Below are 8,009 nucleotides of genomic sequence, written 5' to 3'. Positions count from 1 at the left end.
CACACTCTGTAAGCTACGAGAGTCACATGATGTGTCTCTTGTGACACTGAAGGAGAAAGAGAGAAGGCGCTTGCCGAGTGCGTAGCCATGCTGTGTTGCCCAAATAGATGTGTTCCATCTGAGAGCAATGCAGCTTCCAAATGATCCTCACTAGACAGATGAGTGCTACTTGAATGTTAATGAGGGCCCCCTTTAGACGCGCATAAATTAAATGATTAGATGTCTGCAATCATGCAAGGTCCTTAGGTGTCCCCTATTTATGGCATATGAAACGTAGCTGCCTTTATTTACGACACATCTCCCCCTTCCTGTTCAGGCTTTGCCACCTGAACAGGCAAAGCGCTTTCAAAAGATGAGTTTTTTAATGACCTCCAAATGAATCACTCTGGCAGACTTGAAGGAGATGCGAAGCCCACCCCTTTGCAAACAGAGTGGAAAATTGTGCCATCCGCCGTGGAAAAGCTTAAATAGGAAAGGAGTTGTGGTAAAAAACAGAATTGTTTCACAGCCGCTGCTTCCTGAAACGTCCACTGTTGAGGGGAGAAGTGGGAGACTGGGTTTGTCAAAGGACAATGCATCCTCTAGCTCCTTGCTCCATGCAACCCGTCAATGTCTTCGTCACGTTGCACACAACAGTTTTTTCACCCTCCATTTTCATGATTGCATTAATTACACCATAATGCACATCTCTTGGCTCTTGGTGTTTTCCCTGTAGATAACAGCATGGCAAGGTCTCAACAAAGGGAGGGAGCAGTACTCAGCGGACACTTCATTAATCAACATAAAATATAAATCAAGAAGGAAAAACACATAGAAAAACGCTTATCTAACAGAGCCTATGGCTAAAGTTGGATTGTGTTCACTCTAAATTAATCCTGTTTTTTCTCATGCAGAATGGTGGAGAAGATTTTAACTAAGCTCCATTTTAAAAACTGAACTAGGTAACACTTTATTTGAAGGGGTGTGAATAATGACACTGTCATAAACATGACATAACACCAAAAAAACAATTTGCCTGTCTTTAAAATATGTTTAATATTAAGGGCTAACGTTACAGTAATGGAGTTTAGCTAACATTAACTTACAGCAAGGTAGGATTGGCTTGAATTGCGCATAGCTAATTTTACAAAGAAATAGAACAATACTATTTTCTCAAAGAAAATGTAAAGTTAGTAAGTCACATACCTCATATGTATTAGATGTCAAACTTTGGCTTCTTTATAAACAGGTCTGGCCGTTAGGCCCATAGACATAATATAAGGATAGACCCTCATGGCCGCTCTCGCCTATTGTCGCTGACGAGATTTAGGGCGGCCATCTTGGAGCGGGCGGCCATCTTGGAGCGGTCCACCACTCCACTCAGCGTTATGTGTTTAGCAGCACAATGACGTATCAGCGCATTTAATCAATCATAACACGCTTTTTTGTTACTGGAAACCATATTCAAACATCTATCAAAGCTACATTTACGAATAATTGTATTTTTTAAGTATGTTTTTAATACATAGTTCAGCATATTTAAATATGCTTAGTGGCTGTAACAGTAGAATAGGAATGGGATATTCTGATATTGATGTATGATGAGCAGATTACAAAGCCCACAGCCGTTCATAATTTATTTAATAAATTATTTAGTAATATCAATACATATTTATAACTATACAAACACAAATAAATAATGATTAATACTGAATATTATATATTGGATACATGTATGTATGTATATATATATATATATATATATATATATATATATATATATATATATATATATATATATATAGCCTATACATTTTTCAGCCGACGAGTTCTATCTTCAGAGATTCAGCAGCTGAGATTGAGTCCAAAATCCGATGTGAGATTCATCCGTGCTGCAGTGAATCCGTCTCTCTTTATAGATTCTCCCTCTTCTTCCTCACATCTTTAAGAAACTTTCAAAACAAAAATGGAAGATTTAGGATGTATCTTACTAGTGAAAGAATTACATATAAATAATAGTCTTTACCGCCTGTGTAAACTTTGCTGGTGAACGTTATAACACATAATATAAGTTTTATAATATATGTTACATTGTCTCATTTCTAATATAGGCTCTTGTGTCAGATAATCTAAGTCATGTTTAGAGAATAATTAATTTTTTTAGATTTACAGAATCTCAGTTATCCTTCATAGCGGCTGAACCCGTATTACACCAAGCACTGTAGCTAATATTAGCTGGTATCTCGCCGGTGGACATAAATACAGTAAAGTAATATTATAATCACAATATATACACAATAATACGTCCATATTACTTGTGAAATGTTGTCTGTGGAGCCTCACATCAATAGTCCATCGATCAGAACAACAATATCCCTCAATGTTGAGGCATCTTCTGCTGTTTTGATTGAGCAAAGTAGGAGGGACGACCGGGCTGCACAGTGGAACAGTTGGTAGAGCAGTTGCCTTGCAGCAAGAAGGTTCTGGGTTCGATTCCCGGCCCCGGTCAGGGCATGGAGTTTGTATGTTCTCCCTGTGCATGCGTGGGTTTTCTCCAGGTACTACGATTTCCTCCCACAGTCTAAAAACATGACAGTCAGGTTAATTGGCCTCTCCAAATTGCCCCTAGGTGTGAGTGTGTGTGTGCATGGTTGTGTGTCCTGTGTGTCTCTGTGTTGCCCTGCGACAAACTGGCGACCTGTCCAGGTGACCCCGCCTCTCGCCCGAAACGTTAGCTGGAGATGGGCACCAGCAACCCTCCCGACCCCACTGAGGGACAAGGGATGGATGGATGGATGGATGAAGGGACGACCGCTCCAAGATGGCTGCCGTATTTCCTGTGCCGGAGCAGCCAATGCTGGGTCTACTCTTATATTATGTCTATGGTTAGGCCTCACAAGGTGAAAGATTTCTTCTTCACCAACACATTGTACTCCTGTTTGTGCACTGCTGCCTCTCACTGGCGGAGATGGTGTATTGCACTACTTAACCCTTGTGTTTAGAAATAGGGTCCAATCGACCCTACACACGTAAAACTTGTATCACTTGCAACAGTCCTCTACGTTTGCCTCAGTCCTCGCACAAGGGTTAAAACAGCCTTAAATAATGTTTCAAATGCTAAGTTCATAAGTGCTTTGTAGACATCTTGTTGTAAAACTTTAGGATCGTATAAATTAAGAAAATTAAGACTGGACAACATGGCAGAGCAATATAATATTACTACTTAAAGCTAATTTGTAAAGTTTAATCTGTAATACTTTTATAACAAAAAAGTATTATAACAAATACTTTTATAACCAAGAAATCATGATCTGTCATAACAGATCATGATTTCTTGGTTAATGTCAAGTTGTCGTAACAAAGACATTTTGAATAATGTCAACTTTGTATTAAAAGTGTCATGATTTACCGAATGACACTTTATGAAAACAGTCATAAATATTCATGAAGACTTATTGATGTTCATGACAGACGTTATGTCATATTTATGACAGCGTCATGTCAGTCTTATTCACACCCCTTCAAATAAAGTGTTACCATGAATGATATTGGAGTTGTCCATAATACCCTGTTTGAGGTGTAAAGTAAAGGTAAACTTAAATAAGTGAACATATTCATCATAACTTACAGATTTTGCACCATGTATAAACTTGGGTTTCTACTGCTTCTAAAAGCTGCTTCTAATTTGTGTCAACAAATAGATTGGGAATAGTCACAAGTATCACAAATAATCACCAATTAGCAGGCAGTGCCCCTCACCTAGAAACTCCAACAAAGCTCAGTCTAGCAACTAAATCGGTACTCCAACACATTTGGTCAGGTGGTTTTACAATGTACAATGTCTGCTGGGAAAGACAAGTGTTTTGTCTGTATGGTTGACTTACATACATACATACAAACCACTTGCTGCATTCTTGTTGGTTTTGCAGGATGCTCCACTTCAATGCTGTCCGGTTGTATAATTGTGAATCTGTTTTCAGCCATTTCCAGTGTGAGTGGAAACATTGAGTTGGGGGGGGTAGTAGCAGCTTATTTGGATTTAGAGTGACCAACGGTTATAGTTTGGCAGTCTTGGTTCAGGGAGAATTAAAACTGCAACATTTGTCATTTGTCAATGCGTAGCCCTTCTGCTGTTTCCCAATATGGGGGCACAGGCTCTGTTCTCAGCTTAAGCTTGCCATCATTAAGTCTAATGTTTCTTTGTCTGTACCTCATAAAAAAAACATCAGATTTTTGTTACTATCCTTGTCTGTTTCCTCCTGTGTGTCTCCCTCACCTGTAACCAACAATGACTGTAGCCATTAGACTTTACTATACCCAAGTTTGAGTAACTTATGTCTAATTTTATTAGCACTCATTTATAGAGTAACATATTATTATTATTATTATTATTATTATTATTATTATTATTATTATTATTATTATTATTATGTGCATGCTTGTTATTTATTTATTCATAGTACATCACACATTAAATAACTTCCTAACAATAACCAATCGCTTTGACTCCTTCCAGTCTGGTCTTCATGCTCACCACAGCACAGAGACTGGCCTAGTCAAAGTGTTCAATAATATCCATATAAACACAGACTGTGGGAGAACCACAGTGCTGGTTCTGTTGGACCTCAGTCCAGCTTTCGACACTGTTGACCACGACATTTTACTGTATCGACTGGAGAGTCGATACATTTTACATTGAGCACTGGACCGGACTCTCCGGTCCAGTGCTCAACTGGTTTGAATCTTACATAAAGAACAGAGATTTCTTTGTTTCAATCGGAAACTTCTCATCAGAGAGGTCAAAGGTCACATGTGGGGTAACCCAAGGTTCAATCCTAGGACCCCTTCTTTTCAATATTTATATGCTCCCACTGGCTAAGGTTATAACAGGAAATGGGATTAGCTACCACAATTATGCGGATGATACACAGCTCTACATCATGATGTCACCAGGTGACTCTGAACCCATCCAATCACTGAATAGATGCTGAGAACAGATCAATGTGTGGATGTGCCAAAACTTTCTCCAGCTCAACAGAAACAAAACTGAAGTTATTATCTTTGGACCTAAAGAGGAGCAAACTAGAATCAATGCACAGCTTCAGTTATTACAACTAAAAACCAGCGATCAGCCTGAAACCTGCAAGAAGTGATGGACTCTGACCTGAACCTTCAGAGCCACATAAAAACAGTCACAAAGTCGGCCTTCTATCACCCAAAGAACATCTCCAGGATTATAGGACTGATGTCTCAGCACGATCTAGAGAAACTCATCCATGTTTATCTTTAGTCCCATTGATTACTGCAACAGCGTCTTCACAGGTCTGTCCAACAAATCAAACAGCCGCAGCTGATCCAGAATGCTGGATTCTGGATCAGCTGATGTTCTCACTAAAACCAGAAAGATAGAGACATAACACCAGTTCTATTTCATTCCTACAGACCGCAAGGGGGCGGTGCTGAAAGCACTGAATGTTCCCTTCGTGCTTGCGCTGTTCGAGCAATAATATCAATAGAGTCACACCTGTGACATATCGGATGATCAATCAGAGGCTCTATAGCAGGGGTCCCCAAACTACGGCTCATAGCATTCAGAGGTAGCTGTTGTATCCGTTGTACTTCTAATGTATGTAACTGAATGTAAAACACTTCTGTAAGCTGCTCTGAGCTCATCCTGAGTTTGTGTTTTGACAGTTTGACTCCATTTTACATGGAAATAAAGGAAGAACTAATTAATCCTGACTCGTGTGAAAGGAGTTTGGCTGATGGTTAGTTTTGGTACAAGACACCATAGTGAGACCATTACAGAGTGAAACATTGGAAGTCAAAATTGGAAATCAAAGAAGAAAGCGCCCATTAAAACGGAATTAGGTTTTAATAGGGAATTGAAATTTGAGAATGTTGTTGATCAGTTAAATAGCATTGAGGGGAAATGCTATTTAACAGTTTTTTAAATAATACTGGGATCATTATGAGAATTTGAGGTATAGATATTAGGATCCAGTAGATGGCAGTAGTGCAACAATAATGGACGCAAGCTGGTGTTGAAATCTAAAGAAGAAGAAGAACAAAGCATCCGTTTTCATTTAGCACATGCTAGTAGCAACACGAAGGATCAGCACTTTTACTGTTACAGTTACCGTTTGGAAACTACCGTAATCAGTTCAGTAAAATCTAAACTTGGCAACTTTTCTTTTTCAACCATAATAAATGTGATATTCTATTGACCTGTTATGACTCAAATTTTGGATGTCCGCCCCCCTTTGCTGCTGCTGCATCGCTGTGGAAAACCTGGAGCGGCAGAGATATCTGCGGCTTATATGTGTATGTTTACTGGTTAAAAAAAAAAATTGGGGGTTGTGGTTTATAGTCCAGTGCGGCTCATAGTTAGGAAAATACGGACCATAATTCTTCCTGTTTTTTTTCTGCGAAGAACCCAGAGAGGTTTATTTGGTTATTTATTTCATTAATAGTGTTATTATTTATTTCCTGACTTTTGTTCTGTGAATACCCCAGAGAATGTTATTTGATTGCGCTTTCTGGGAAACAATACATTTTTACATTTACAAACTCCTGCAATCGTCACACTTTTTCTGTTACAAACTAACTCCGGCCCCCAGCAGAGAAGAGAAAAGTTATGTGGCCCTCACAGGAAAACGTTTGGGGACCCCTGATCTAAGGTTTTGTTTGTGACTCAAAGTTTTGTTTGTGATTCTCACATGAGTCGTGGGCAGGGCCCAAAATCTCAATAAAAGATTTCTGATGTGTGCAAATAAAAGTTTATGTTTGGCAAATAACTTTTTATGTTGACAAGACAAAAATTAGTTATTTAATTAAAAAGGTTTTTAAACAAACAATTTTTTTTTTAAATAAATCCAAAAGTTTTGATTACAATTTTATTTTACTTAACTGAGGTTAGTTTTTCCCCCCATTGAATAATTGGGGAAACAAATTTAACTTCATACTCTGTGAACCAGAACCTAAACTTAAAGTCTGGGTTGAGTTTTTTCCCCTTCATTAATTAAACACTTTTATATCTATCATAGTAATTCAGGGTGAGTTATTTTTAATTCTAAATGAATATCCTTGTTGGACATGTTTTGCTTTTTTCAGTTGAGATGCCACATAAAGAAAGACGTCAGAAACAAAAAAGAAAGGATCTGCCAGAAGCAGCCAAAGGTAGTGGATTGTTGACCAACTGGGTCAGAACGAGTACTGCAGGTAAGAACATAAAGAAAATAAAGCTTCTGACTATGATCAACAGATTTTTTTTGTTACTGAACAATATATTTAATATTACAAGGCAGCTGTTATGTTTTTATGTTAAGATGTATTAAATCCAGTTGTATTTATCATTGTTTATTAAACTCTGAAAGATGTGTGACTTTAATATTCTGTCCTAAAATGCAGTTAGATGGGCTCTTTTTTTTTCTTTTTTTTTGAGCACCTGCCCCTTTAGTGGTCTCTGCATTGCCCTGACTGTTCGGGGTTAAAAAACAAACAAACAAAGAAACGACGCCCACGATGCACAAACCTCAGAAACAGGAGAACTGGGACATAGAACGAAGCAACAAACTAGGTGTGAATCAGGACATGAAAACAGAGAACCCGATGCTGATTCCCCTGAACAGTGAGGGCAGATCAGGTGAAACACATGATGATTAGGCGGTGCAGCAGGAGAATGGCATTGTGAGTGAAGAGCGTCAATAAAAATGGGAAGCAAACTAATAACAGGAGAGAAGCTAAAGAGGATGTAACAATAAACCAAAAAAGGATAATACTAATCAAAAGAAACTAAATGAACCAAATTCTCATCTCTTTCGGTTCTTTCAGGCCAGAGATTATGTTAAAAATCCCTGGCCTGAAGTTTCCGCACTTTCCCAACCTGAACCACTTTTGGATACTCTCCTGCAATTAGATCCTCAACGCAAAAAATTAATTTCATTTTTATATAATTCTATTAGTAATAACAACACCTCAAGATTTACAGCTCTTGTTAAAACAGCGTGGGAGGAGGAGCAATGGGAGGC

The sequence above is a fragment of the Poecilia reticulata genome, chromosome 5 (assembly GCF_904066995.2).
Source record: "Poecilia reticulata chromosome 5, P_reticulata-male-v2, whole genome shotgun sequence".
NCBI classification, from domain to species: domain Eukaryota; kingdom Metazoa; phylum Chordata; class Actinopteri; order Cyprinodontiformes; family Poeciliidae; genus Poecilia; species Poecilia reticulata.
Note: the sequence above shows the minus strand (reverse complement) of the source record.